The sequence below is a fragment of the Humulus lupulus genome, chromosome 3 (assembly GCF_963169125.1).
Source record: "Humulus lupulus chromosome 3, drHumLupu1.1, whole genome shotgun sequence".
Classification (NCBI taxonomy): Eukaryota; Viridiplantae; Streptophyta; class Magnoliopsida; order Rosales; family Cannabaceae; genus Humulus; species Humulus lupulus.
The window spans coordinates 11,119,557-11,134,257 of NC_084795.1; the positions used below are offsets into that span (position 1 = coordinate 11,119,557).

Genomic DNA, 14,701 nt, shown 5'->3' on the forward strand with positions numbered 1-14,701 from the left:
GACACACGCGCTCGCTATAAATGAATATTGCGGACCAAACATTCCGGGTGCGATCATACCAGCACTAATGCACCGGATCCCATCAGAACTCCGCAGTTAAGCGTGCTTGGGCGAGAGTAGTACTAGGATGGTTGACCTCCTGGGAAGTCCTCGTGTTGCACCCCTGAAAACATCATTTTTTTTTCCCTTTAAAAATCCACTTAGGGCTCAAAAGTTTGTATTTTTTGTTTTAAATCTTTAAAAACTCATTTATTTCGTTTTCCTTGAGGGGTTAATACCGTGGTCACTAACAAGCAGCGAATAAGAAGTTCCTAGTCAATCCGGGGGAGAAAAGGGAGGACACACGCGCTCGCTATAAATGAATATTGCGGACCAAACATTCCGGGTGCGATCATACCAGCACTAATGCACCGGATCCCATCAAAACTCCGCAGTTAAGCGTGCCTGGGCGAGAGTAGTACTAGGATGGGTGACCTCCTCGGAAGTCCTCGTGTTGCACCCCTGAAAACATCATTTTTTTTTTCCCTTTAAAAATCCACTTACGGCTCAAAAGTTTGTATTTTTTGTTTTAAATCTTTAAAAACTCATTTATTTCGTTTTCCTTGAGGGGTTAATACCGTGGTCACTAACAAGCAGCGAATAAGAAGTTCCTAGTCAATCCGGGGGAGAAAAGGAAGGACACACGCGCTCGCCATAAATGAATATTGCGGACCAAACATTCCGGGTGCGATCATACCAGCACTAATGCACCGGATCCCATCAGAACTCCGCAGTTAAGCGTGCTTGGGCGAGAGTAGTACTAGGATGGGCGACCTCCTGGGAAGTCCTCGTGTTGCACCCCTGAAAACATCATTTTTTTTTTCCCTTTAAAAATCCACTTACGGCTCAAAAGTTTGTATTTTTTGTTTTAAATCTTTAAATCTATAAATGAATATGGCGGACCAAACATTCCGGGTGCGATCATACCAGCACTAATGCACCGGATCCCATCAGAACTCCGCAGTTAAGCGTGCTTGGGCGAGAGTAGTACTAGGATGGGTGACCTCCTGGGAAGTCCTCGTGTTGCACCCCTGAAAACATCATTTTTTTTTTATCCCTTTAAAAATCCACTTACGGCTCAAAAGTTTGTATTTTTTGTTTTAAATCTTTAAAAACTCATTTATTTCGTTTTCCTTGAGGGGTTAATACCGTGGTCACTAACAAGCAGCGAATAAGAAGTTCCTAGTCAATCCGGGGGAGAAAAGGGAGGACACACGCGCTCGCTATAAATGAATATTGCGGACCAAACATTCCGGGTGCGATCATACCTGCACTAATGCACCGGATCCCATCAGAACTCCGCAGTTAAGCGTGCTTGGGCGAGAGTAGAACTAGGATGGGTGACCTCCTGGGAAGTCCTCGTGTTGCACCCCTGAAAACATCATTTTTTTTTTATCCCTTTAAAAATCCACTTACGGCTCCAAAGTTTGTATTTTTTGTTTTAAATCTTTAAAAACTCATTTATTTCGTTTTCCTTGAGGGGTTAATACCGTGGTCACTAACAAGCAGCGAATAAGAAGTTCCTAGTCAATCCGGGGGAGAAAAGGGAGGACACACGCGCTCGCTATAAATGAATATTGCGGACCAAACATTCCGGGTGCGATCATACCAGCACTAATGCACCGGATCCCATCAGAACTCCGCAGTTAAGCGTGCTTGGGCGAGAGTAGTACTAGGATGGGTGACCTCCTGGGAAGTCCTCGTGTTGCACCCCTGAAAACATCATTTTTTTTTTCCCTTTAAAAATCCACTTACGGCTCAAAAGTTTGTATTTTTTGTTTTAAATCTTTAAAAACTCATTTATTTCGTTTTCCTTGAGGGGTTAATACCGTGGTCACTAACAAGCAGGGAATAAGAAGTTCCTAGTCAATCCGGGGGAGAAAAGGGAGGACACACGCGCTCGCTATAAATGAATATTGCGGACCAAACATTCCGGGTGCGATCATACCAGCACTAATGCACCGGATCCCATCAGAACTCCGCAGTTAAGCGTGCTTGGGCGAGAGTAGTACTAGGATGGGTGACCTCCTGGGAAGTCCTCGTGTTGCACCCCTGAAAACATCATTTTTTTTTTCCCTTTAAAAATCCACTTACGGCTCAAAAGTTTGTATTTTTTGTTTTGAAACTTTAAATCTATAAATGAATATTGCGGACCAAACATTCCGGGTGCGATCATACCAGCACTAATGCACCGGATCCCATCAGAACTCCGCAGTTAAGCGTGCTTGGGCGAGAGTAGTACTAGGATGGGTGACCTCCTGGGAAGTCCTCGTGTTGCACCCCTGAAAACATCATTTTTTTTTCCCTTTAAAAATCCACTTAGGGCTCAAAAGTTTGTATTTTTTGTTTTAAATCTTTAAAAACTCATTTATTTCGTTTTCCTTGAGGGGTTAATACCGTGGTCACTAACAAGCAGCGAATAAGAAGTTCCTAGTCAATCCGGGGGAGAAAAGGGAGGACACACGCGCTCGCTATAAATGAATATTGCGGACCAAACATTCCGGGTGCGATCATACCAGCACTAATGCACCGGATCCCATCAAAACTCCGCAGTTAAGCGTGCCTGGGCGAGAGTAGTACTAGGATGGGTGACCTCCTCGGAAGTCCTCGTGTTGCACCCCTGAAAACATCATTTTTTTTTTTCCCTTTAAAAATCCACTTACGGCTCAAAAGTTTGTATTTTTTGTTTTAAATCTTTAAAAACTCATTTATTTCGTTTTCCTTGAGGGGTTAATACCGTGGTCACTAACAAGCAGCGAATAAGAAGTTCCTAGTCAATCCGGGGGAGAAAAGGAAGGACACACGCGCTCGCCATAAATGAATATTGCGGACCAAACATTCCGGGTGCGATCATACCAGCACTAATGCACCGGATCCCATCAGAACTCCGCAGTTAAGCGTGCTTGGGCGAGAGTAGTACTAGGATGGGCGACCTCCTGGGAAGTCCTCGTGTTGCACCCCTGAAAACATCATTTTTTTTTTCCCTTTAAAAATCCACTTACGGCTCAAAAGTTTGTATTTTTTGTTTTAAATCTTTAAATCTATAAATGAATATGGCGGACCAAACATTCCGGGTGCGATCATACCAGCACTAATGCACCGGATCCCATCAGAACTCCGCAGTTAAGCGTGCTTGGGCGAGAGTAGTACTAGGATGGGTGACCTCCTGGGAAGTCCTCGTGTTGCACCCCTGAAAACATCATTTTTTTTTTATCCCTTTAAAAATCCACTTACGGCTCAAAAGTTTGTATTTTTTGTTTTAAATCTTTAAAAACTCATTTATTTCGTTTTCCTTGAGGGGTTAATACCGTGGTCACTAACAAGCAGCGAATAAGAAGTTCCTAGTCAATCCGGGGGAGAAAAGGGAGGACACACGCGCTCGCTATAAATGAATATTGCGGACCAAACATTCCGGGTGCGATCATACCTGCACTAATGCACCGGATCCCATCAGAACTCCGCAGTTAAGCGTGCTTGGGCGAGAGTAGAACTAGGATGGGTGACCTCCTGGGAAGTCCTCGTGTTGCACCCCTGAAAACATCATTTTTTTTTTATCCCTTTAAAAATCCACTTACGGCTCAAAAGTTTGTATTTTTTGTTTTAAATCTTTAAAAACTCATTTATTTCGTTTTCCTTGAGGGGTTAATACCGTGGTCACTAACAAGCAGCGAATAAGAAGTTCCTAGTCAATCCGGGGGAGAAAAGGGAGGACACACGCGCTCGCTATAAATGAATATTGCGGACCAAACATTCCGGGTGCGATCATACCAGCACTAATGCACCGGATCCCATCAGAACTCCGCAGTTAAGCGTGCTTGGGCGAGAGTAGTACTAGGATGGGTGACCTCCTGGGAAGTCCTCGTGTTGCACCCCTGAAAACATCATTTTTTTTTTCCCTTTAAAAATCCACTTACGGCTCAAAAGTTTGTATTTTTTGTTTTAAATCTTTAAAAACTCATTTATTTCGTTTTCCTTGAGGGGTTAATACCGTGGTCACTAACAAGCAGGGAATAAGAAGTTCCTAGTCAATCCGGGGGAGAAAAGGGAGGACACACGCGCTCGCTATAAATGAATATTGCGGACCAAACATTCCGGGTGCGATCATACCAGCACTAATGCACCAGATCCCATCAGAACTCCGCAGTTAAGCGTGCTTGGGCGAGAGTAGTACTAGGATGGGTGACCTCCTGGGAAGTCCTCGTGTTGCACCCCTGAAAACATCATTTTTTTTTTCCCTTTAAAAATCCACTTACGGCTCAAAAGTTTGTATTTTTTGTTTTGAAACTTTAAATCTATAAATGAATATTGCGGACCAAACATTCCGGGTGCGATCATACCAGCACTAATGCACCGGATCCCATCAGAACTCCGCAGTTAAGCGTGCTTGGGCGAGAGTAGTACTAGGATGGGTGACCTCCTGGGAAGTCCTCGTGTTGCACCCCTGAAAACATCATTTTTTTTTTTCCCTTTAAAAATCCACTTACGGCTCAAAAGTTTGTATTTTTTGTTTTAAATCTTTAAAAACTCATTTATTTCGTTTTCCTTGAGAGGTTAATACCGTGGTCACTAACAAGCAGCGAATAAGAAGTTCCTAGTCAATCCGGGGGAGAAAAGGAAGGACACACGCGCTCGCTATAAATGAATATTGCGGACCAAACATTCCGGGTGCGATCATACCAGCACTAATGCACCGGATCCCATCAGAACTCCGCAGTTAAGCGTGCTTGGGCGAGAGTAGTACTAGGATGGGTGACCTCCTGGGAAGTCCTCGTGTTGCACCCCAGAAAACATCATTTTTTGTTTCCCTTTAAAAATCCACTTACGGCTCAAAAGTTTGTATTTTTTGTTTTAAATCTTTAAATCTATAAATGAATATTGCGGACCAAACATTCCGGGTGCGATCATACCAGCACTAATGCACCGGATCCCATCAGAACTCCGCAGTTAAGCGTGCTTGGGCGAGAGTAGTACTAGGATGGGTGACCTCCTGGGAAGTCCTCGTGTTGCACCCCTGAAAACATCATTTTTTTTTTCCCTTTAAAAATCCACTTACGGCTCAAAAGTTTGTATTTTTTGTTTTAAATCTTTAAAAACTCATTTATTTCGTTTTCCTTGAGGGGTTAATACCGTGGTCACTAACAAGCAGCGAATAAGAAGTTCCTAGTCAATCCGGGGGAGAAAAGGGAGGACACACGCGCTCGCTATAAATGAATATTGCGGACCAAACATTCCGGGTGCGATCATACCAGCACTAATGCACCGGATCCCATCAGAACTCCGCAGTTAAGCGTGCTTGGGCGAGAGTAGTACTAGGATGGGTGACCTCCTGGGAAGTCCTCGTGTTGCACCCCTGAAAACATCATTTTTTTTTTATCCCTTTAAAAATCCACTTACGGCTCAAAAGTTTGTATTTTTTGTTTTAAATCTTTAAAAACTCATTTATTTCGTTTTCCTTGAGGGGTTAATACCGTGGTCACTAACAAGCAGCGAATAAGAAGTTCCTAGTCAATCCGGGGGAGAAAAGGGAGGACACACGCGCTCGCTATAAATGAATATTGCGGACCAAACATTCCGGGTGCGATCATACCTGCACTAATGCACCGGATCCCATCAGAACTCCGCAGTTAAGCGTGCTTGGGCGAGAGTAGAACTAGGATGGGTGACCTCCTGGGAAGTCCTCGTGTTGCACCCCTGAAAACATCATTTTTTTTTTATCCCTTTAAAAATCCACTTACGGCTCCAAAGTTTGTATTTTTTGTTTTAAATCTTTAAAAACTCATTTATTTCGTTTTCCTTGAGGGGTTAATACCGTGGTCACTAACAAGCAGCGAATAAGAAGTTCCTAGTCAATCCGGGGGAGAAAAGGGAGGACACACGCGCTCGCTATAAATGAATATTGCGGACCAAACATTCCGGGTGCGATCATACCAGCACTAATGCACCGGATCCCATCAGAACTCCGCAGTTAAGCGTGCTTGGGCGAGAGTAGTACTAGGATGGGTGACCTCCTGGGAAGTCCTCGTGTTGCACCCCTGAAAACATCATTTTTTTTTTCCCTTTAAAAATCCACTTACGGCTCAAAAGTTTGTATTTTTTGTTTTAAATCTTTAAAAACTCATTTATTTCGTTTTCCTTGAGGGGTTAATACCGTGGTCACTAACAAGCAGGGAATAAGAAGTTCCTAGTCAATCCGGGGGAGAAAAGGGAGGACACACGCGCTCGCTATAAATGAATATTGCGGACCAAACATTCCGGGTGCGATCATACCAGCACTAATGCACCGGATCCCATCAGAACTCCGCAGTTAAGCGTGCTTGGGCGAGAGTAGTACTAGGATGGGTGACCTCCTGGGAAGTCCTCGTGTTGCACCCCTGAAAACATCATTTTTTTTTTCCCTTTAAAAATCCACTTACGGCTCAAAAGTTTGTATTTTTTGTTTTGAAACTTTAAATCTATAAATGAATATTGCGGACCAAACATTCCGGGTGCGATCATACCAGCACTAATGCACCGGATCCCATCAGAACTCCGCAGTTAAGCGTGCTTGGGCGAGAGTAGTACTAGGATGGGTGACCTCCTGGGAAGTCCTCGTGTTGCACCCCTGAAAACATCATTTTTTTTTCCCTTTAAAAATCCACTTAGGGCTCAAAAGTTTGTATTTTTTGTTTTAAATCTTTAAAAACTCATTTATTTCGTTTTCCTTGAGGGGTTAATACCGTGGTCACTAACAAGCAGCGAATAAGAAGTTCCTAGTCAATCCGGGGGAGAAAAGGGAGGACACACGCGCTCGCTATAAATGAATATTGCGGACCAAACATTCCGGGTGCGATCATACCAGCACTAATGCACCGGATCCCATCAAAACTCCGCAGTTAAGCGTGCCTGGGCGAGAGTAGTACTAGGATGGGTGACCTCCTCGGAAGTCCTCGTGTTGCACCCCTGAAAACATCATTTTTTTTTTTCCCTTTAAAAATCCACTTACGGCTCAAAAGTTTGTATTTTTTGTTTTAAATCTTTAAAAACTCATTTATTTCGTTTTCCTTGAGGGGTTAATACCGTGGTCACTAACAAGCAGCGAATAAGAAGTTCCTAGTCAATCCGGGGGAGAAAAGGAAGGACACACGCGCTCGCCATAAATGAATATTGCGGACCAAACATTCCGGGTGCGATCATACCAGCACTAATGCACCGGATCCCATCAGAACTCCGCAGTTAAGCGTGCTTGGGCGAGAGTAGTACTAGGATGGGCGACCTCCTGGGAAGTCCTCGTGTTGCACCCCTGAAAACATCATTTTTTTTTTCCCTTTAAAAATCCACTTACGGCTCAAAAGTTTGTATTTTTTGTTTTAAATCTTTAAATCTATAAATGAATATGGCGGACCAAACATTCCGGGTGCGATCATACCAGCACTAATGCACCGGATCCCATCAGAACTCCGCAGTTAAGCGTGCTTGGGCGAGAGTAGTACTAGGATGGGTGACCTCCTGGGAAGTCCTCGTGTTGCACCCCTGAAAACATCATTTTTTTTTTATCCCTTTAAAAATCCACTTACGGCTCAAAAGTTTGTATTTTTTGTTTTAAATCTTTAAAAACTCATTTATTTCGTTTTCCTTGAGGGGTTAATACCGTGGTCACTAACAAGCAGCGAATAAGAAGTTCCTAGTCAATCCGGGGGAGAAAAGGGAGGACACACGCGCTCGCTATAAATGAATATTGCGGACCAAACATTCCGGGTGCGATCATACCTGCACTAATGCACCGGATCCCATCAGAACTCCGCAGTTAAGCGTGCTTGGGCGAGAGTAGAACTAGGATGGGTGACCTCCTGGGAAGTCCTCGTGTTGCACCCCTGAAAACATCATTTTTTTTTTATCCCTTTAAAAATCCACTTACGGCTCAAAAGTTTGTATTTTTTGTTTTAAATCTTTAAAAACTCATTTATTTCGTTTTCCTTGAGGGGTTAATACCGTGGTCACTAACAAGCAGCGAATAAGAAGTTCCTAGTCAATCCGGGGGAGAAAAGGGAGGACACACGCGCTCGCTATAAATGAATATTGCGGACCAAACATTCCGGGTGCGATCATACCAGCACTAATGCACCGGATCCCATCAGAACTCCGCAGTTAAGCGTGCTTGGGCGAGAGTAGTACTAGGATGGGTGACCTCCTGGGAAGTCCTCGTGTTGCACCCCTGAAAACATCATTTTTTTTTTCCCTTTAAAAATCCACTTACGGCTCAAAAGTTTGTATTTTTTGTTTTAAATCTTTAAAAACTCATTTATTTCGTTTTCCTTGAGGGGTTAATACCGTGGTCACTAACAAGCAGGGAATAAGAAGTTCCTAGTCAATCCGGGGGAGAAAAGGGAGGACACACGCGCTCGCTATAAATGAATATTGCGGACCAAACATTCCGGGTGCGATCATACCAGCACTAATGCACCAGATCCCATCAGAACTCCGCAGTTAAGCGTGCTTGGGCGAGAGTAGTACTAGGATGGGTGACCTCCTGGGAAGTCCTCGTGTTGCACCCCTGAAAACATCATTTTTTTTTTCCCTTTAAAAATCCACTTACGGCTCAAAAGTTTGTATTTTTTGTTTTGAAACTTTAAATCTATAAATGAATATTGCGGACCAAACATTCCGGGTGCGATCATACCAGCACTAATGCACCGGATCCCATCAGAACTCCGCAGTTAAGCGTGCTTGGGCGAGAGTAGTACTAGGATGGGTGACCTCCTGGGAAGTCCTCGTGTTGCACCCCTGAAAACATCATTTTTTTTTTTCCCTTTAAAAATCCACTTACGGCTCAAAAGTTTGTATTTTTTGTTTTAAATCTTTAAAAACTCATTTATTTCGTTTTCCTTGAGAGGTTAATACCGTGGTCACTAACAAGCAGCGAATAAGAAGTTCCTAGTCAATCCGGGGGAGAAAAGGAAGGACACACGCGCTCGCTATAAATGAATATTGCGGACCAAACATTCCGGGTGCGATCATACCAGCACTAATGCACCGGATCCCATCAGAACTCCGCAGTTAAGCGTGCTTGGGCGAGAGTAGTACTAGGATGGGTGACCTCCTGGGAAGTCCTCGTGTTGCACCCCAGAAAACATCATTTTTTGTTTCCCTTTAAAAATCCACTTACGGCTCAAAAGTTTGTATTTTTTGTTTTAAATCTTTAAATCTATAAATGAATATTGCGGACCAAACATTCCGGGTGCGATCATACCAGCACTAATGCACCGGATCCCATCAGAACTCCGCAGTTAAGCGTGCTTGGGCGAGAGTAGTACTAGGATGGGTGACCTCCTGGGAAGTCCTCGTGTTGCACCCCTGAAAACATCATTTTTTTTTTCCCTTTAAAAATCCACTTACGGCTCAAAAGTTTGTATTTTTTGTTTTAAATCTTTAAAAACTCATTTATTTCGTTTTCCTTGAGGGGTTAATACCGTGGTCACTAACAAGCAGCGAATAAGAAGTTCCTAGTCAATCCGGGGGAGAAAAGGGAGGACACACGCGCTCGCTATAAATGAATATTGCGGACCAAACATTCCGGGTGCGATCATACCAGCACTAATGCACCGGATCCCATCAGAACTCCGCAGTTAAGCGTGCTTGGGCGAGAGTAGTACTAGGATGGGTGACCTCCTGGGAAGTCCTCGTGTTGCACCCCTGAAAACATCATTTTTTTTTTATCCCTTTAAAAATCCACTTACGGCTCAAAAGTTTGTATTTTTTGTTTTAAATCTTTAAAAACTCATTTATTTCGTTTTCCTTGAGGGGTTAATACCGTGGTCACTAACAAGCAGCGAATAAGAAGTTCCTAGTCAATCCGGGGGAGAAAAGGGAGGACACACGCGCTCGCAATAAATGAATATTGCGGACCAAACATTCCGGGTGCGATCATACCAGCACTAATGCACCGGATCCCATCAGAACTCCGCAGTTAAGCGTGCTTGGGCGAGAGTAGTACTAGGATGGGTGACCTCCTGGGAAGTCCTCGTGTTGCACCCCTGAAAACATCATTTTTTGTTTCCCTTTAAAAATCCACTTACGGCTCAAAAGTTTGTATTTTTTGTTTTAAATCTTTAAATCTATAAATGAATATTGCGGACCAAACATTCCGGGTGCGATCATACCAGCACTAATGCACCGGATCCCATCAGAACTCCGCAGTTAAGCGTGCTTGGGCGAGAGTAGTACTAGGATGGGTGACCTCCTGGGAAGTCCTCGTGTTGCACCCCTGAAAACATCATTTTTTTTTTCCCTTTAAAAATCCACTTACGGCTCAAAAGTTTGTATTTTTTGTTTTAAATCTTTAAAAACTCATTTATTTCGTTTTCCTTGAGGGGTTAATACCGTGGTCACTAACAAGCAGCGAATAAGAAGTTCCTAGTCAATCCGGGGGAGAAAAGGGAGGACACACGCGCTCGCTATAAATGAATATTGCGGACCAAACATTCCGGGTGCGATCATACCAGCACTAATGCACCGGATCCCATCAGAACTCCGCAGTTAAGCGTGCTTGGGCGAGAGTAGTACTAGGATGGGTGACCTCCTGGGAAGTCCTCGTGTTGCACCCCTGAAAACATCATTTTTTGTTTCCCTTTAAAAATCCACTTACGGCTCAAAAGTTTGTATTTTTTGTTTTAAATCTTTAAATCTATAAATGAATATTGCGGACCAAACATTCCGGGTGCGATCATACCAGCACTAATGCACCGGATCCCATCAGAACTCCGCAGTTAAGCGTGCTTGGGCGAGAGTAGTACTAGGATGGGTGACCTCCTGGGAAGTCCTCGTGTTGCACCCCTGAAAACATCATTTTTTTTTTCCCTTTAAAAATCCACTTACGGCTCAAAAGTTTGTATTTTTTGTTTTAAATCTTTAAAAACTCATTTATTTCGTTTTCCTTGAGGGGTTAATACCGTGGTCACTAACAAGCAGCGAATAAGAAGGTCCTAGTCAATCCGGGGGAAAAAAGGGAGGACACACGCGCTCGCTATAAATGAATATTGCGGACCAAACATTCCGGGTGCGATCATACCAGCACTAATGCACCGGATCCCATCAGAACTCCGCAGTTAAGCGTGCTTGGGCGAGAGTAGTACTAGGATGGGTGACCTCCTGGGAAGTCCTCGTGTTGCACCCCTGAAAACATCATTTTTTTTTTCCCTTTAAAAATCCACTTACGGCTCAAAAGTTTGTATTTTTTGTTTTAAATCTTTAAAAACTCATTTATTTCGTTTTCCTTGAGGGGTTAATACCGTGGTCACTAACAAGCAGCGAATAAGAAGTTCCTAGTCAATCCGGGGGAGAAAAGGGAGGACACACGCGCTCGCTATAAATGAATATTGCGGACCAAACATTCCGGGTGCGATCATACCAGCACTAATGCACCGGATCCCATCAGAACTCCGCAGTTAAGCGTGCTTGGGCGAGAGTAGTACTAGGATGGGTGACCTCCTGGGAAGTCCTCGTGTTGCACCCCTGAAAACATCATTTTTTTTTTCCCTTTAAAAATCCACTTACGGCTCAAAAGTGTGTATTTTTTGTTTTAAATCTTTAAATCTATAAATGAATATTGCGGACCAAACATTCCGGGTGCGATCATACCAGCACTAATGCACCGGATCCCATCAGAACTCCGCAGTTAAGCGTGCTTGGGCGAGAGTAGTACTAGGATGGGTGACCTCCTGGGAAGTCCTCGCGTTGCACCCCTGAAAACATCATTTTTTTTCCCTCTAAAAATCTACTTACGGCTCAAAAGTTTGTATTTTTTGTTTTAAATCTTTAAAAACTCATTTATTTCGTTTTCCTTGAGGGGTTAATACCGTGGTCACTAATAAGCAGCGAATAAGAAGTTCCTAGTCAATCCGGGGGAGAAAAGGGAGGACACACGCGCTCGCTATAAATGAATATTGCGGACCAAACATTCCGGGTGCGATCATACCAGCACTAATGCACCGGATCCCATCAGAACTCCGCAGTTAAGCGTGCTTGGGCGAGAGTAGAACTAGGATGGGTGACCTCCTGGGAAGTCCTCGTGTTGCACCCCTGAAAACATCATTTGTTTTTTCCCTTTAAAAATCCACTTACGGCTCAAAAGTTTGTATTTTTTGTTTTAAATCTTTAAAAACTCATTTATTTCGTTTTCCTTGAGGGGTTAATACCGTGGTCACTAACAAGCAGCGAATAAGAAGTTCCTAGTCAATCCGGGGGAGAAAAGGGAGGACACACGCGCTCGCTATAAATGAATATTGCGGACCAAACATTCCGGGTGCGATCATACCAGCACTAATGCACCGGATCCCATCAGAACTCCGCAGTTAAGCGTGCTTGGGCGAGAGTAGTACTAGGATGGGTGACCTCCTGGGAAGTCCTCGTGTTGCACCCCTGAAAACATCATTTTTTTTTTCCCTTTAAAAATCCACTTACGGCTCAAAAGTGTGTATTTTTTGTTTTAAATCTTTAAATCTATAAATGAATATTGCGGACCAAACATTCCGGGTGCGATCATACCAGCACTAATGCACCGGATCCCATCAGAACTCCGCAGTTAAGCGTGCTTGGGCGAGAGTAGTACTAGGATGGGTGACCTCCTGGGAAGTCCTCGTGTTGCACCCCTGAAAACATCATTTTTTTTCCCTCTAAAAATCTACTTACGGCTCAAAAGTTTGTATTTTTTGTTTTAAATCTTTAAAAACTCATTTATTTCGTTTTCCTTGAGGGGTTAATACCGTGGTCACTAATAAGCAGCGAATAAGAAGTTCCTAGTCAATCCGGGGGAGAAAAGGGAGGACACACGCGCTCGCTATAAATGAATATTGCGGACCAAACATTCCGGGTGCGATCATACCAGCACTAATGCACCGGATCCCATCAGAACTCCGCAGTTAAGCGTGCTTGGGCGAGAGTAGTACTAGGATGGGTGACCTCCTGGGAAGTCCTCGTGTTGCACCCCTGAAAACATCTTTTTTTTTTTTCCCTTTAAAAATCCACTTACGGCTCAAAAGTTTGTATTTTTTGTTTTAAATCTTTAAAAACTCATTTATTTCGTTTTCCTTGAGGGGTTAATACCGTGGTCACTAACAAGCAGCGAATAAGAAGTTCCTAGTCAATCCGGAGGAGAAAAGGGAGGACACACGCGCTCGCTATAAATGAATATTGCGGACCAAACATTCCGGGTGCGATCATACCAGCACTAATGCACCGGATCCCATCAGAACTCCGCAGTTAAGCGTGCTTGGGCGAGAGTAGTACTAGGATGGGTGACCTCCTGGGAAGTCCTCGTGTTGCACCCCTGAAAACATCATTTTCTTTTTCCCTTTAAAAATCCACTTACGGCTCAAAAGTTTGTATTTTTTGTTTTAAATCTTTAAAAACTCATTTATTTCGTTTTCCTTGAGGGGTTAATACCGTGGTCACTAACAAGCAGCGAATAAGAAGTTCCTAGTCAATCCGGGGGAGAAAAGGGAGGACACACGCGCTCGCTATAAATGAATATTGCGGACCAAACATTCCGGGTGCGATCATACCAGCACTAATGCACCGGATCCCATCAGAACTCCGCAGTTAAGCGTGCTTGGGCGAGAGTAGTACTAGGATGGGTGACCTCCTGGGAAGTCCTCGTGTTGCACCCCTGAAAACATCATTTTTTGTTTCCCTTTAAAAATCCACTTACGGCTCAAAAGTTTGTATTTTTTGTTTTAAATCTTTAAATCTATAAATGAATATTGCGGACCAAACATTCCGGGTGCGATCATACCAGCACTAATGCACCGGATCCCATCAGAACTCCGCAGTTAAGCGTGCTTGGGCGAGAGTAGTACTAGGATGGGTGACCTCCTGGGAAGTCCTCGTGTTGCACCCCTGAAAACATCATTTTTTTTTCCCTCTAAAAATCTACTTACGGCTCAAAAGTTTGTATTTTTTGTTTTAAATCTTTAAAAACTCATTTATTTCGTTTTCCTTGAGGGGTTAATACCGTGGTCACTAATAAGCAGCGAATAAGAAGTTCCTAGTCAATCCGGGGGAGAAAAGGGAGGACACACGCGCTCGCTATAAATGAATATTGCGGACCAAACATTCCGGGTGCGATCATACCAGCACTAATGCACCGGATCCCATCAGAACTCCGCAGTTAAGCGTGCTTGGGCGAGAGTAGTACTAGGATGGGTGACCTCCTGGGAAGTCCTCGTGTTGCACCCCTGAAAACATCTTTTTTTTTTTTCCCTTTAAAAATCCACTTACGGCTCAAAAGTTTGTATTTTTTGTTTTAAATCTTTAAAAACTCATTTATTTCGTTTTCCTTGAGGGGTTAATACCGTGGTCACTAACAAGCAGCGAATAAGAAGTTCCTAGTCAATCCGGGGGAGAAAAGGGAGGACACACGCGCTCGCTATAAATGAATATTGCGGACCAAACATTCCGGGTGCGATCATACCAGCACTAATGCACCGGATCCCATCAGAACTCCGCAGTTAAGCGTGCTTGGGCGAGAGTAGTACTAGGATGGGTGACCTCCTGGGAAGTCCTCGTGTTGCACCCCTGAAAACATCATTTTCTTTTTCCCTTTAAAAATCCACTTACGGCTCAAAAGTTTGTATTTTTTGTTTTAAATCTTTAAAAACTCATTTATTTCGTTTTCCTTGAGGGGTTAATA

At 43.6% G+C, this 14,701-nt stretch overlaps 48 non-coding genes across 48 annotated transcripts; all 48 read left to right on the forward strand.

Moving 5' to 3' along the window:
* Positions 1-45: 45 nt before the first annotated feature.
* Positions 46-164, forward strand: LOC133826383 (5S ribosomal RNA). Its single transcript, XR_009889106.1, has one exon. It is a non-coding gene; the product is annotated as a 5S ribosomal RNA (ribosomal RNA).
* A 219-nt stretch (positions 165-383) lies between these two features.
* Positions 384-502, forward strand: LOC133826983 (5S ribosomal RNA). Its single transcript, XR_009889686.1, has one exon. It is a non-coding gene; the product is annotated as a 5S ribosomal RNA (ribosomal RNA).
* A 220-nt stretch (positions 503-722) lies between these two features.
* LOC133826155 (5S ribosomal RNA) lies at positions 723-841 on the forward strand. The gene has a single exon (XR_009888886.1). It is a non-coding gene; the product is annotated as a 5S ribosomal RNA (ribosomal RNA).
* A 111-nt stretch (positions 842-952) lies between these two features.
* LOC133828475 (5S ribosomal RNA) lies at positions 953-1,071 on the forward strand. Its single transcript, XR_009891085.1, has one exon. It is a non-coding gene; the product is annotated as a 5S ribosomal RNA (ribosomal RNA).
* Positions 1,072-1,293: 222 nt separating this feature from the next.
* On the forward strand, positions 1,294-1,412 carry LOC133826907 (5S ribosomal RNA). Its single transcript, XR_009889612.1, has one exon. It is a non-coding gene; the product is annotated as a 5S ribosomal RNA (ribosomal RNA).
* A 222-nt stretch (positions 1,413-1,634) lies between these two features.
* LOC133828476 (5S ribosomal RNA) lies at positions 1,635-1,753 on the forward strand. Its single transcript, XR_009891086.1, has one exon. It is a non-coding gene; the product is annotated as a 5S ribosomal RNA (ribosomal RNA).
* Positions 1,754-1,973: 220 nt separating this feature from the next.
* LOC133828477 (5S ribosomal RNA) lies at positions 1,974-2,092 on the forward strand. The gene has a single exon (XR_009891087.1). It is a non-coding gene; the product is annotated as a 5S ribosomal RNA (ribosomal RNA).
* A 111-nt stretch (positions 2,093-2,203) lies between these two features.
* Positions 2,204-2,322, forward strand: LOC133828478 (5S ribosomal RNA). Its single transcript, XR_009891088.1, has one exon. It is a non-coding gene; the product is annotated as a 5S ribosomal RNA (ribosomal RNA).
* A 219-nt stretch (positions 2,323-2,541) lies between these two features.
* On the forward strand, positions 2,542-2,660 carry LOC133826984 (5S ribosomal RNA). Its single transcript, XR_009889687.1, has one exon. It is a non-coding gene; the product is annotated as a 5S ribosomal RNA (ribosomal RNA).
* A 221-nt stretch (positions 2,661-2,881) lies between these two features.
* On the forward strand, positions 2,882-3,000 carry LOC133826156 (5S ribosomal RNA). Its single transcript, XR_009888887.1, has one exon. It is a non-coding gene; the product is annotated as a 5S ribosomal RNA (ribosomal RNA).
* A 111-nt stretch (positions 3,001-3,111) lies between these two features.
* LOC133828479 (5S ribosomal RNA) lies at positions 3,112-3,230 on the forward strand. Its single transcript, XR_009891089.1, has one exon. It is a non-coding gene; the product is annotated as a 5S ribosomal RNA (ribosomal RNA).
* Positions 3,231-3,452: 222 nt separating this feature from the next.
* On the forward strand, positions 3,453-3,571 carry LOC133826909 (5S ribosomal RNA). The gene has a single exon (XR_009889614.1). It is a non-coding gene; the product is annotated as a 5S ribosomal RNA (ribosomal RNA).
* Positions 3,572-3,793: 222 nt separating this feature from the next.
* Positions 3,794-3,912, forward strand: LOC133828481 (5S ribosomal RNA). Its single transcript, XR_009891091.1, has one exon. It is a non-coding gene; the product is annotated as a 5S ribosomal RNA (ribosomal RNA).
* Positions 3,913-4,132: 220 nt separating this feature from the next.
* LOC133826393 (5S ribosomal RNA) lies at positions 4,133-4,251 on the forward strand. Its single transcript, XR_009889116.1, has one exon. It is a non-coding gene; the product is annotated as a 5S ribosomal RNA (ribosomal RNA).
* Positions 4,252-4,362: 111 nt separating this feature from the next.
* Positions 4,363-4,481, forward strand: LOC133828482 (5S ribosomal RNA). The gene has a single exon (XR_009891092.1). It is a non-coding gene; the product is annotated as a 5S ribosomal RNA (ribosomal RNA).
* A 221-nt stretch (positions 4,482-4,702) lies between these two features.
* LOC133828483 (5S ribosomal RNA) lies at positions 4,703-4,821 on the forward strand. The gene has a single exon (XR_009891093.1). It is a non-coding gene; the product is annotated as a 5S ribosomal RNA (ribosomal RNA).
* Positions 4,822-4,932: 111 nt separating this feature from the next.
* On the forward strand, positions 4,933-5,051 carry LOC133828484 (5S ribosomal RNA). The gene has a single exon (XR_009891094.1). It is a non-coding gene; the product is annotated as a 5S ribosomal RNA (ribosomal RNA).
* Positions 5,052-5,271: 220 nt separating this feature from the next.
* On the forward strand, positions 5,272-5,390 carry LOC133828485 (5S ribosomal RNA). The gene has a single exon (XR_009891095.1). It is a non-coding gene; the product is annotated as a 5S ribosomal RNA (ribosomal RNA).
* A 222-nt stretch (positions 5,391-5,612) lies between these two features.
* LOC133826910 (5S ribosomal RNA) lies at positions 5,613-5,731 on the forward strand. Its single transcript, XR_009889615.1, has one exon. It is a non-coding gene; the product is annotated as a 5S ribosomal RNA (ribosomal RNA).
* Positions 5,732-5,953: 222 nt separating this feature from the next.
* On the forward strand, positions 5,954-6,072 carry LOC133828486 (5S ribosomal RNA). The gene has a single exon (XR_009891096.1). It is a non-coding gene; the product is annotated as a 5S ribosomal RNA (ribosomal RNA).
* A 220-nt stretch (positions 6,073-6,292) lies between these two features.
* Positions 6,293-6,411, forward strand: LOC133828488 (5S ribosomal RNA). Its single transcript, XR_009891097.1, has one exon. It is a non-coding gene; the product is annotated as a 5S ribosomal RNA (ribosomal RNA).
* Positions 6,412-6,522: 111 nt separating this feature from the next.
* On the forward strand, positions 6,523-6,641 carry LOC133828489 (5S ribosomal RNA). Its single transcript, XR_009891098.1, has one exon. It is a non-coding gene; the product is annotated as a 5S ribosomal RNA (ribosomal RNA).
* A 219-nt stretch (positions 6,642-6,860) lies between these two features.
* Positions 6,861-6,979, forward strand: LOC133826985 (5S ribosomal RNA). Its single transcript, XR_009889688.1, has one exon. It is a non-coding gene; the product is annotated as a 5S ribosomal RNA (ribosomal RNA).
* A 221-nt stretch (positions 6,980-7,200) lies between these two features.
* LOC133826157 (5S ribosomal RNA) lies at positions 7,201-7,319 on the forward strand. Its single transcript, XR_009888888.1, has one exon. It is a non-coding gene; the product is annotated as a 5S ribosomal RNA (ribosomal RNA).
* Positions 7,320-7,430: 111 nt separating this feature from the next.
* Positions 7,431-7,549, forward strand: LOC133828490 (5S ribosomal RNA). The gene has a single exon (XR_009891099.1). It is a non-coding gene; the product is annotated as a 5S ribosomal RNA (ribosomal RNA).
* Positions 7,550-7,771: 222 nt separating this feature from the next.
* On the forward strand, positions 7,772-7,890 carry LOC133826911 (5S ribosomal RNA). Its single transcript, XR_009889616.1, has one exon. It is a non-coding gene; the product is annotated as a 5S ribosomal RNA (ribosomal RNA).
* A 222-nt stretch (positions 7,891-8,112) lies between these two features.
* On the forward strand, positions 8,113-8,231 carry LOC133828491 (5S ribosomal RNA). Its single transcript, XR_009891100.1, has one exon. It is a non-coding gene; the product is annotated as a 5S ribosomal RNA (ribosomal RNA).
* A 220-nt stretch (positions 8,232-8,451) lies between these two features.
* LOC133826394 (5S ribosomal RNA) lies at positions 8,452-8,570 on the forward strand. Its single transcript, XR_009889117.1, has one exon. It is a non-coding gene; the product is annotated as a 5S ribosomal RNA (ribosomal RNA).
* Positions 8,571-8,681: 111 nt separating this feature from the next.
* Positions 8,682-8,800, forward strand: LOC133828493 (5S ribosomal RNA). Its single transcript, XR_009891102.1, has one exon. It is a non-coding gene; the product is annotated as a 5S ribosomal RNA (ribosomal RNA).
* A 221-nt stretch (positions 8,801-9,021) lies between these two features.
* Positions 9,022-9,140, forward strand: LOC133828494 (5S ribosomal RNA). The gene has a single exon (XR_009891103.1). It is a non-coding gene; the product is annotated as a 5S ribosomal RNA (ribosomal RNA).
* A 111-nt stretch (positions 9,141-9,251) lies between these two features.
* On the forward strand, positions 9,252-9,370 carry LOC133828495 (5S ribosomal RNA). Its single transcript, XR_009891104.1, has one exon. It is a non-coding gene; the product is annotated as a 5S ribosomal RNA (ribosomal RNA).
* A 220-nt stretch (positions 9,371-9,590) lies between these two features.
* On the forward strand, positions 9,591-9,709 carry LOC133828496 (5S ribosomal RNA). The gene has a single exon (XR_009891105.1). It is a non-coding gene; the product is annotated as a 5S ribosomal RNA (ribosomal RNA).
* Positions 9,710-9,931: 222 nt separating this feature from the next.
* LOC133828497 (5S ribosomal RNA) lies at positions 9,932-10,050 on the forward strand. Its single transcript, XR_009891106.1, has one exon. It is a non-coding gene; the product is annotated as a 5S ribosomal RNA (ribosomal RNA).
* Positions 10,051-10,161: 111 nt separating this feature from the next.
* On the forward strand, positions 10,162-10,280 carry LOC133828499 (5S ribosomal RNA). The gene has a single exon (XR_009891107.1). It is a non-coding gene; the product is annotated as a 5S ribosomal RNA (ribosomal RNA).
* Positions 10,281-10,500: 220 nt separating this feature from the next.
* Positions 10,501-10,619, forward strand: LOC133828500 (5S ribosomal RNA). The gene has a single exon (XR_009891108.1). It is a non-coding gene; the product is annotated as a 5S ribosomal RNA (ribosomal RNA).
* A 111-nt stretch (positions 10,620-10,730) lies between these two features.
* On the forward strand, positions 10,731-10,849 carry LOC133828501 (5S ribosomal RNA). The gene has a single exon (XR_009891109.1). It is a non-coding gene; the product is annotated as a 5S ribosomal RNA (ribosomal RNA).
* Positions 10,850-11,069: 220 nt separating this feature from the next.
* On the forward strand, positions 11,070-11,188 carry LOC133828502 (5S ribosomal RNA). The gene has a single exon (XR_009891110.1). It is a non-coding gene; the product is annotated as a 5S ribosomal RNA (ribosomal RNA).
* A 220-nt stretch (positions 11,189-11,408) lies between these two features.
* Positions 11,409-11,527, forward strand: LOC133828503 (5S ribosomal RNA). Its single transcript, XR_009891111.1, has one exon. It is a non-coding gene; the product is annotated as a 5S ribosomal RNA (ribosomal RNA).
* Positions 11,528-11,638: 111 nt separating this feature from the next.
* LOC133826282 (5S ribosomal RNA) lies at positions 11,639-11,757 on the forward strand. The gene has a single exon (XR_009889008.1). It is a non-coding gene; the product is annotated as a 5S ribosomal RNA (ribosomal RNA).
* A 218-nt stretch (positions 11,758-11,975) lies between these two features.
* Positions 11,976-12,094, forward strand: LOC133826842 (5S ribosomal RNA). Its single transcript, XR_009889549.1, has one exon. It is a non-coding gene; the product is annotated as a 5S ribosomal RNA (ribosomal RNA).
* A 220-nt stretch (positions 12,095-12,314) lies between these two features.
* Positions 12,315-12,433, forward strand: LOC133828506 (5S ribosomal RNA). The gene has a single exon (XR_009891113.1). It is a non-coding gene; the product is annotated as a 5S ribosomal RNA (ribosomal RNA).
* A 111-nt stretch (positions 12,434-12,544) lies between these two features.
* LOC133828507 (5S ribosomal RNA) lies at positions 12,545-12,663 on the forward strand. Its single transcript, XR_009891114.1, has one exon. It is a non-coding gene; the product is annotated as a 5S ribosomal RNA (ribosomal RNA).
* A 218-nt stretch (positions 12,664-12,881) lies between these two features.
* LOC133828508 (5S ribosomal RNA) lies at positions 12,882-13,000 on the forward strand. The gene has a single exon (XR_009891115.1). It is a non-coding gene; the product is annotated as a 5S ribosomal RNA (ribosomal RNA).
* Positions 13,001-13,221: 221 nt separating this feature from the next.
* LOC133828509 (5S ribosomal RNA) lies at positions 13,222-13,340 on the forward strand. The gene has a single exon (XR_009891116.1). It is a non-coding gene; the product is annotated as a 5S ribosomal RNA (ribosomal RNA).
* A 220-nt stretch (positions 13,341-13,560) lies between these two features.
* Positions 13,561-13,679, forward strand: LOC133828510 (5S ribosomal RNA). The gene has a single exon (XR_009891118.1). It is a non-coding gene; the product is annotated as a 5S ribosomal RNA (ribosomal RNA).
* A 111-nt stretch (positions 13,680-13,790) lies between these two features.
* On the forward strand, positions 13,791-13,909 carry LOC133828511 (5S ribosomal RNA). Its single transcript, XR_009891119.1, has one exon. It is a non-coding gene; the product is annotated as a 5S ribosomal RNA (ribosomal RNA).
* A 219-nt stretch (positions 13,910-14,128) lies between these two features.
* LOC133828512 (5S ribosomal RNA) lies at positions 14,129-14,247 on the forward strand. The gene has a single exon (XR_009891120.1). It is a non-coding gene; the product is annotated as a 5S ribosomal RNA (ribosomal RNA).
* Positions 14,248-14,468: 221 nt separating this feature from the next.
* Positions 14,469-14,587, forward strand: LOC133828513 (5S ribosomal RNA). The gene has a single exon (XR_009891121.1). It is a non-coding gene; the product is annotated as a 5S ribosomal RNA (ribosomal RNA).
* Positions 14,588-14,701: the final 114 nt, after the last annotated feature.